Below are 11,105 nucleotides of genomic sequence, written 5' to 3' on the forward strand. Positions count from 1 at the left end.
ACAGGCACCTTGGGTCCCATCCTCAGCTGGTAGAAGTGACTGCGATCCCATCAATTGTATAATTAAGCTCACACATCTGCTTCACTGAATCAAAATCACAGAAACTTAATGGCAGGATTTAATAACCTTTCTCTCCTAAGAAAGGATCGGTTTATTGTACTTTTCTAAAGCCAGGTGCAAAAGAATATCGCTAGATAGCAATCTAACTGCGGTATAGTTAAACTCATAAGCCTCCTCCTACTTAACTTCCAACAAAGTATCTGCGCTGGAAGAAGTGATAAAATTATATTTTTTAATTAAAAAATAAATTCTTCAAGTAGCTATAATTTGTATCCTTTAGATCACAAAACACATAAGTAACAAGATCTTTATAAGTCTAATTTCAAAATGAGCAAAATCTTGCCGCAACCAGCAGGTTGCTTTGCTTTCACCCCTACACTCCCATCCAACTATCTCAACATGTAAGGCAGATGTGTCACTTTTGATCCTGTAAACTTACTAGGGAAAATACACAGGAAACAGTTATAACTGGGCACACGACAGATTCTTTATTCTCTTCAGGCCCGAATTCATTATTCCCATTACTTTCCCATTGCTTTAATCAGATTAAATGTCTCGGCATTGTTACATATACTAAAATACCCATTTAGGAATGCTGAGAGAGGAGGGACAAATTATCCTCCCCTACATCTGCTCAATCTCTCACATTGGGAGAGTAAAGATTACCGTTTTAAGGACCAGGACTGTCTTTTTGCATACTGCTTGGCACAAAAGGTTCATGATCTGTGACTAAGCTTTCTAGGCAGCCTCATAATTATAAATTAACAACAATAAATCACTCATTAAGTTGGGATAAAGGCACAGTTCCTGTCCCTAGAGTTTTTCTTAAATGTTTACGTTAGACTATGTAAGAGCTCACGGCCACCAAGAACAGGCAGTGAATCAACATGCTCCTCAGAGCAGGCATGTCTTGTGTCCTCTCCCCCCTCAACTTTTAAGCACCATCTGCTTCAGTTTGCAATACCCCTTAACCCCCTTGTAATTAATACTAGCTACTTTGCACCAGTGCACTTTTGCCTTCCTAAGGCAGGTTATCTGACAGTGTAGACCTCCTCCAGGCTTCCCTAAACAAACTTGACCTACTCTTGGATGCATCTGCCTGCAATACAATTGCATTCCCATTTAAAACCAATAAAAATAAAGCTCATTTATATGAATATTATTTGAAAACAATCCATTTTACCAGAGACAAAGGCCATGTATTCCCTTGCACAGGCCCTTTGTTTAAGATAAAACAAATTTTTATTTGCTAATACACATACTCCAAATATATTGCAAAGCAGCTCTAATTTGTGCCACCTTGCTTCTTGCAAATGCACTGCCTTGCAGCTAGGCAGCCATTGCTGCGGTGGGTTGTGCTGATAAACCTGGAATTTGGAGTTAGTGTGACACTAATTCTCTGGACACAGGCCACACAAAACACTTCTCAATCAGAACAGCACAATCTAGCCGGGCCTGTTTAACTCAAAGTTTCATTTGTTTTTCCTCCAGGTTTTTTGCCAGCACCCTGAACTGTGAAATGAGGTATTTATTATTCTGCTCTTAATGTTAAGCTCCATGTTCAGGCCTTCAGAGTTTTTGGCATCATTAATTTTGTGGCTTTGCCCACTCAGTGTTTTGTAGCATGCCATTACAAAGAAATGTGTTTGCTTAGTGAGGCTGTGGGTGGAGACATCTGGGGTTTAGGGCCCTGGATATCCATGAAGTTCCCATAGAAACAAGTTGCTCGGCCTTTCCTTCTGTTGGGTAGGGTTTGAAGACAGGAGGCATGCCTCTGAGTTACACAAATGACCGTATCACAGGAGGGTCGGCTATTATCAAACCAGGAGACAGAGACCGGCACTTCCAGCCACGCTGTACTGTCTCAGTCTTTGAGGTCCCTGATTTACCCTCAGATACCAGCCAAAATGGCAGCCGTCACAGACAGAGTGTGCTTTTTCTGCCTTGAAGATCAACAGGGAAGCTAAGCCCTGAACCACAGAGGGTCTCTGACAGCTGCTCTGGATACAGGTAATGGCAGGCCAACTGGTAACAGAAGGAAGGGGTTTAGGCACGTGGCACGCGTCGCTACCCGCTCAAGGTTGCTTTAGACCACACTCAGTGGTAAGAACATCACTCAGGCCTCTACCCTGCTCCATACAGATCACCCAGCCTGTTATCATGCCTATTGTAACTTCAGTACCTTAAGAAGGTCTAGAAAGAGGGCACAAGACAGTCCTTGTCTTCTCTTCGCTCTTCTACTACCTTACGTAAGAAGATTTTTCTGAGGATGTTGTTGCAGGATGGACATAATACAACGTACTTTTCTGAAATAAACTCGTATTCCAATGCTTGCATCCCTGCTAATAACTTCCATTCACATAGTCATCCCTATTCAACTTAATTGCTAAAATCTTTTTCTCTCTTACCCTTCCCCTGTCCTTGATTCCCACGTGCAGCACGTAAATACGACCAGAATACTGCTGCTCCCCTTTCAGGACGTGTTCATGCTCCATATTTCTGTGCAGACCTGGACACAACTGAGCAGCCTTCTAATTCTGGATCTAGGTCTAAATCTAGTTCCCATCTTTGAGCTGCTCTCGAATGGGTACAAACTATTATTGTTACATACTCTTCTTTATTCCTTGTGCTTAATGCAGACTTCATCTATATTGCCCATTATCTATGCTTGTCTACTTTTTGAAGCAATTTAAAACCACAAGGGGAGACATATTTTTTCCTCCACCTGTAGTATTTGACTTCCAGTTTCCTGACAATATCTGTTATTTAACTCTGCAAAGATCTTATTTAAATCTTCAAAACCACATTGTGATTCAGTTTATATGAATGGCATTATTCAGCAGCCTTTTTTTTTTAATCAGTCAGGCTATTCAAGTAATCATTCCTTCTTCACCATCACCTTTTCTTTGCTATCAAAGCTTCTGCACCACCTGACCCACAACACAACTGAAGGATTTACTCTTGCAAGACAACATGGCTTCATTGGTTCTTCAGTATTCTCATATGCACATAACAGTGTACAGCACTGGTTAGACAGTTTAATTACATGGCAAACATCATTCTCCCTGATTATGACTTTGATTCCTTCCTCCCACAATAATAAGTTAATAGCTGCCATCTGCCTATTAAAATACTTTGAGCAGAAGATAATCTTCTGTTCCTGGCATAATTGCCCCTCTAACTCTGTAATGTACATACGTTTTACTTGTCGCTAAGGAAAATCTGGTTGTGTTTAAATACAACTATCTCTGATCACTTTTTAATTAAAATTTAGCATACACCAGCCCAGCAGAGAAAGAACAAAGCATTTGAGGCCTTCAGAAGATATTCTAACTAAACACATTCGCTCCACATCATTCTCTAAAAATCTGTCAGCATTTCCTAGAGTGACCTATCTGTGATCTACTCAGTGGAGTTAAGAACACTTTAATTAAAGTGTGAAACATAGAAAGAGGAATTAGATAAGCACGTAAAATGCCTGAACCAACATCAGCATGACAAGTTATTACTAAATCCACCTAAAGCACAATGAAAACAATTATTCCAAGGAAACTCTGGAAAAGTATTTTAAAACTTTAAGATGGTTATGAGCAACCTTTTTGTAACCACAAACCTGCACCACCTTAGTTCCACCCAGGTGGCAAGGTAATTTCCTGGTGAGGAAACTAGTGAAAAGAGAACACCTGAACAAACAGGTGAACACAGAAAAACCTAACTTGTTACTGAAGAAGCAAACATGGAAAGCATCAGCTCCCTTCAGCCACCATTTATAAATATTTACAGAATATAAATCACATAGCCTTTTAAATCCATACCATACATACTTTTTAATCATGCTTTCCATACTTTACTTACAATTTATACATGAGTAACTTTAATTATTAGGCAATTATTAAATACAACTTTAAAGTGTGGCACAGGTACTAAAGAGAGACAACTTATGTATTTGGATGGCTAAACAGGAAGGGTGTTTCACAAGTTAAAGCAAAACCCAGACAGAAATCAGATGTACAAATCTGATAATCAGATGTAAATCAAATGTACAAATGGAAAGAAAAAACAGAAAGAATGGTTCTCAAGAGAGGAAGAAATAGTTTGGGCAGGATCTGGTCCCTTGGGGCCTGGGAAAGCAAGTAACAACTTCACTGACCAGCAAACAAAAGTAGCCCTTTCAGTGAGAAAGCACATGAAAATAAACTGCATTGCCTGCTACAAAAACATTTTGTGCAAACACTTTTTACTGGGAAAACCAACACCATATCTATAGACACTTTATGCTTGCATGAATATCAAAAATGTTTTCAGAGTGTAATTTTGTATCTCTCTCTGCCGAAAGCACCACTAGAGCCCTGGTTCCCATGTTATACTCAATGCTGAATCTTGAGTTTGCATTTTGAGGACTCTGTTGTTGTTAAAAGTACTTTAAATTCTATTATCTTACAAAAACATTAAAAGTCTAATTTTGCCTTTAGAACAGCAAAGCTGAAAAGTGACTGCTTTCCATTACACATTTTAAGTACTTTCATTACTTTAAAACACTTTACTGACTAGGTTCTTGGTGGACAGCAAGGATAACTGCATGCTAAGGTAAATTAATGGTGATGGCAGGACAATTTTATAAAAACCAAACTCCAGAAGACCAACAAAAAAACCCAGAAGAAAGCATTTTTCCTGACAGCCGCCTTTGCTTCAGAAGGAACTGACTGCTCAAGGCATAGTGTTACCTTCCCTTTTCTGGAAGTGACAAAAGGCACTAGACCTCCTTCTGATCTTTATACGCACTACCTGCTTCTCCGAGCTCCCTGGATTCTTCTTCAGTGACTAGAAACACAAAGATGTAAAAATTGCCCAAGAACTGGATCCCTGACTACACAGTTCCTAAGCGTCTGAAAGTCCATTAGCTGAACAACAGACTAAATGAGAGAAGCTATTGTATCTGGCCACAGGATACACACATGTAACCATGACTTTTCCTTATTTCTGTAAAACTGTCTTTATAAATTTTACTGTTGTATTATTCTTACTTGGTTGTTGTAAAAGCCCTGGCTTTCAGCTATGAAAATGAGATGTCTTCCAGCAACCAGCCTTACATAAGAAAACTTCATGACAGACAGTGTGGAGAGAACACCGAAACTCCTAGTATTTTTATGTGACTATTTGCAGTGGGATCTTTCTTGTCTGCTTGGGGATCCAATAGTGGATCCTTCACTTTACCATGCCATTAACCCCATGCCATTAATATAAACACAAGTGCCTTTTTACTGGAATAAATGAAAAAGAATCAAAAAGTTCAAGAAACCTTGCACAGAAGTAATTAACAAGAACAGCCTTTTAGAAGCCCTTTTTATTATCCAGAGTTTAAGTCCTACAAGAACAGAAAAGGTAAAATGTGCCAAGTGAGAGAGGGAAAATGGAAGACTCGGTATAAGACCTCTGTTATCATGATAAGATGGTACTTGAGGCAGTATCACTTCACATATGTTGCGTTCTTGAATTTGTTTTACACTTTCAGAAACGAACATTTGCAGAAAGATCCTCACTGCTGACATTCTACTTCTTTTTACAGAGTGAAAGAGAGAGGGAATGAGAGGCAGCACAAGAGAAAGAAAAGGAGATTTAGTGCTGAAGTGCAATACAAACACTTGCTAAATGACTGTGTCTTTTACAGTTACCCACCTGCGACACTTAACCGTGCCACGGATGCAGAAGTGTAATGATGACAGCCTAGTTAGCTATTATATGATTTTGATCCATGGATCTCAAAGATGGCTAAGCAGCATTACCTCTATCCTAGAGAATCAAACAAATCAGCTAATACGCCCAAGGTTTTGGAGGTCATTGTGACATCTGATATTAGGACCCAGATTTGTCAGTCCCCTCTCACCATTTCTCATACACGACGGGTTTAGAGAATGCAGCAGCCAAAATGCCCAGTTTAGAGAGCAGCGATATGACTACAGCAGACTACATTTCCAAAATTTGATGTTGCCACTGTGCATTTCTATGAGATACAAATAAAATACTTCAACCCCTCTGCAATCTTCTGCCAAGCTTGTGCCACATCCTTGACCTTCAAGCAGCACGTGGCCTAAGCAAAGCACCTCAAAAGCCCCACGCATTTCTGTACCGTACTGCACAAGTCAGCGAGGCACATCAGAACAGCGTCAGCAGACTCATCTTTCCACTGAACGCACCTGAGAACACTGACTGAGAGCAGACTCAGACTACACTTCTGCTGCCTCACAGTAGGACTCATACCAGCAGTCCCGTGAAAACAAGATACAGGAGAAATAATAGGGCAAGAATTTACAAATATGTTTTAGGGTTTGATGTGCTTGGTTTTGCGTGTTCTGCATTTTATATCTTCATGGTTGTAAAACTGGCAAAATTACAATGCCTCATAAGACTGGTCCTAGATTTTAGAGGAGGTCTCTCTTTTATATCTCTTTCCCAAATCCCACCGTATTCTATTCTCAGTTCTCATGTGCAGCATGAAACCACTTGAATTTTCTCAGCCTCAGCAAACTGAATTTTGTCCTGTGGCAAGTGTCATAAAGCTGAAAGCAGTACAGCTTCAAAAGGGTAAAACAGAGGCACTGCATTTGATTTCAGACATTTATTTGCTTAAAATCCGATATACCAAATAACTCATTCCATGCATATGTTTTCCCTCCTTTTAGTATAAAAAGGATGAAAGAGCAGTTATCTCGAGCTCTGGGCACTCTTGTTAAATATTTAAGAATCCTATTATAAATTACAACCCTGCCATTTTCACTTGACCTCATCTTCATGTGATCTTATTAACACGGCAGCTGAGACTTCCATCATGCAGTCAAATATGCAGGTTATCACTGGCTGGTTCAATTATCCCAATATACTCCTGACCCTTTGCGAAGTCCTCTCTCCCGCTTTCCACAGCGGGGCAATGGTGAGCTCCAGACGGCAGTAAGGAGACTGCACAAACCCCTGGTTAACAAGAGTGAATCTTAAAGCCTCAGAAGCATGTATGGCCAGGCACTTTCCTTGCAAAGATAGGTGGGGAACGTAAATGCACTTCTCACAGTGGAAGGAACTAGCAGCTGCTGCTAGGCAAGAAAACTGAAGTTCCCCTTCCCTCATCCTTCCCATTTTCTCACATGTATTAACACTGACCAGCCTGTGTGCTGATGGACTTACTCGAGCAGAGGGATTTTCGTCTCATAGAACAATTACACTAAATCAGCCCCAAGCCACTAGTTTTACTCTGCCCTTAGGGGAAAGGTGAACACAAAACAAACCAGTCAGTGCTCCTTGGTAAAGCCACCAACCCCAAACATGAGGCTAGAGAAGATGCTGCCCACTCCAGGAAGACTCTGCTTCGGTGTGACGGCCACAACACTGCTGCTGCAGTGAAGTAACGTCTCCATATGTTCCTTATCCCCACCTTGCCACTGCGATACCGACTCCCTGTCCAGATTCATATCTGTATTGGTAATCACATGAGTAGCTAGTGAGGAGAAAGAAGGAGAGAGAATGCTGACCAAGCTCCCAATGCCCTGTTTTGGAGAGTCTTGTACACCATATCACAGGTAACACAAGACCTCCTCACCACTGCCTCCCACCATGGGAGACCTCAGACCACGCGACGGTGAGATGACAGGTGGCACTGTGGCAGGGAGAGGGCCACTGGGCTCATGCTGCGACTTCTAATGACTTTCTTCTGACCATAAGCTCCAACTAAAGGGCACGTGCCCAGGTGCTGCCTCTCTGCTCTGTAACCTCACGCCAGATGCCGCTGACCTGCGGAACACGGATGAAGCGTGTCAGTTGCACGCAGCAGAGGAAAGCAGTGCAGTGCCGCAGGCCTGTGAGACACAGGCCTCGAGGAGGAGCCATCTAACATCTGAACTAACTACCGCTCTCGCCACAGTACGTTACAGGCGTATGCATAGCCACAGCAAGCTATTATGGCGACAATGCACAACTAGCAGAGGATGCAGAACATCTGTAAGAGGAATTGCTAGGACAGGGAGATGCCTCAAAAACCCTTTCAGAGGCTAGAAGTCCAAGAAGCTGGCTGAGCTACCTGGGTGGGTAAAAGGGCAAAGAGCAGAAAGCACCAAAGCTTTATCAGCGTAAGAATCAAGACCGGACACGACGGAGAAAGAAGGAGGGAGAAGTATTGCTAAAGGAGAGAGATGTGTTAAGAGCAAAGCTCCAGTGTTAAAAGTCACACGGGATTCTCAGATGAGAGACAGATGAAGACATCCATGGCATTGTCATTATTAGAGGACGTTCATAGTTTTAAACTAGAATGCACGACTAGGCAGGACAGTCAGTTAATCTGGACCTGGAGTAGAATGAGTATCATGAGAGGCAAATACACAGTTCTGATTTTCCTTCCAGAGAGAAACATTGTTCTTCAGACTTCCAAACTTTTCACTTTAAAAATGATTGACAGACATAGGAAGGAAAACAAAGATGCTCTTATGGAACTTTTAGCACCTAGTGTAAGTATAGCTGGCGTGTTCCCGGGATCAGCTAGCTCTGGGACCATTGACAGGAAAAAGTGATCAAAGACAAAAGCACTCAGAGGCTTAAAGGCACAATTTATGTACAGTACAATTTATGATTTTTATTACATGTATGAAATTGTTTACATTGAACATATGGTTATTTCTTTAGAAAATATTTTAACATTAATTACTATTATTCTCTGTCTGGTAGACTGTCTCGTCTAGTTAGCATGAATACTGCAAGACATATTCAATACACTTAAGTATAATAGTAATTCTGTTTCAGTCCATGAAATCTCTCTACTGCTTTAAGATCAGTATCAGAGCATTTAATTTTCACAGTCTTTGGGGCATGGACAGATGTTACGCTGTGCCTTGAACCACACAGAAACTCCTGATGTCAGCTGCGACCTCTATGCAGTACCTTGGTACAGTTACACGTAATAATACTTTTTTTTTGTCAACAGCTGCATTAAGATTTATAAAGTTGATTCATGCTGCTGTGTAAAAATGCTGACAAAAATTATTTTTGTGCTCTGAAGAAATCTACATTTTATACTTGCATGTGTGTATTTCTTGAACATGAAATTGATCTACTCAGGCATAGCCTCCCTTCAGGACAATACAAAATGGCACAAACACCACAATTATGTAGAAAAGTCCTTTTGAAGAAAATCTTCAAAGCATTAAATATGAGAAATTCGACAGTGCTTTCAAATTTGTAGCTTTTACTTTGTCTTTTCAATTGGAATGTAATCCCCCAGCAGAGCACACTGGAACAAACCATTCAGGATTCATTTCTCTGTGGGCATCTAAAGGTTCCTTAGAAGCAATTCATAAACTCATTAAAATGTATACACGTTTCTCCTGCTGCTTAAGCAGATACTTGAAGTGGGCTTTTTTTCCAAGCAAACTGCTACTGTTTTATTAGTAACCTCCTATAACTATGTTCTGCAAATTGCATAGTGGGATTGAAAAATTTTCTGGCCAGTGCTTAGATATACTGAGTTGAATTCAACTGCATCAGACACATAGAGGTTAAATTCTTTTTGCCAGCAAGGCTCTGTAACTGCAGTAGTTAACGCACTGAATTAAGTCTAGAAGGAAAGAGGGACATTTTGGAACAAAGGTTTGCTGGCATGCAAATACCTACCACAAAAATCTTAGCTTGCACTGCTAGTGTATCAAAGACATTTTTTAAGTAATGGGAGACTGTTCTGAGAAACTGTAGAAATAAAAGACACAGGTGAGAAATAGAAGAAAAAACTAACTTAAGAATTGAGTATAGCCTTGAAAAGTCCCATATTTGCCTTTCTGTCAACTAAGTTTAAGATTACAAAAAAAAAAAAAGAAGGCTCCCGAGCTCCTGCATTGCATGCAGAAAAATGAAGGGCTAAGAATCCCTAACTAGGTAAAATTAAGCAATATGAGATGCTTTTATATTGTCTCACTAGCCAATAGATACTCATCCAGAAGAATTTATTGAAGGCCTGTGGCAGTAACAGAGTTGCTGACCAAAATGTACATTAGCAAAACACATTTATTGGCTTGAATTTTTAACACGTACTAAGAACATATTTACTCATCTTACTAGTCAGGGAAGGCAAAAAATTCACATGCACATATACCACTACCTGGCTAATTAGAATCAGATACTGTTTTCCATCAGTTCTACAAAACAAGAAATGATCAAATCCATTACCATATGAAGTTCCTGTCTAAAGAACAGGAGCTCCCACCGTAGAGTTTGTACAGATGTGTTCGGAAAATTAGTTTAAATAACAGTCTTATGCGATAATCTTAATACTGACCTTTAAAACCCCCAGGAACTGAGCCACAGTTCTATTTATTTTGCCAATCAGCTCCAGCCATGTATCCATCAGGATAGCACAGACACCATGCTTTTGCCGGGAAGGCTTTCTCCTTCACAAACATCATGAACTCCAATTTCCCACTGTATTCCTTTACGTACAACTGTATTTGCAATCGACATTTGCCTCTTTTATGCGTGTTTGTTTAAGACAGTTTTTAACTATTCTGGAAGGCTATTTTGTCAGTTAATTCCAATGAGCGTATGTCTCCCCCTTACTTCATCTCCCTATTTTATAGATGACATAAAACAGTTTCTAGACATTCTGCTTTCATGGAAATATTTGTACCACCTGCTTAGTACTGTCGACTTATGGACGTGTGTGGCGAAGTCAGGAGGTTCTCCAGAAAATACAAGCAAGACCATAAAGGTGAGCAAGATCTGTGTATGCTAAATACCTTGGGTTGACCCAAACATCATCTGAACCTTGCATGAAAAGTTTCTTCTGTGCTTTGGAGGCCAGTTAACTTTACCCGGAGAGAGAGATGAACAGCTAACTTAATCATAACTGTTGCAAGAGAAGATGCTCACTTCGAATTAAGGAAAGCCGTGCCCGCAGAACTGCAGAAATCCTTTAGCACACCCAGTTCTGAGCGGGCCTCGGTGGAGAGCTCTGCCGGCAGTCCGGTCGTGGGGCCCGTGCTGCTGGAGGCGCCTCTCGCCCGCCGGCGGCCTCCCCA

The sequence above is a fragment of the Pygoscelis adeliae genome, unplaced genomic scaffold (assembly GCF_000699105.1).
Source record: "Pygoscelis adeliae isolate BGI_AS28 unplaced genomic scaffold, ASM69910v1 Scaffold54, whole genome shotgun sequence".
Taxonomy (NCBI): domain Eukaryota; kingdom Metazoa; phylum Chordata; class Aves; order Sphenisciformes; family Spheniscidae; genus Pygoscelis; species Pygoscelis adeliae.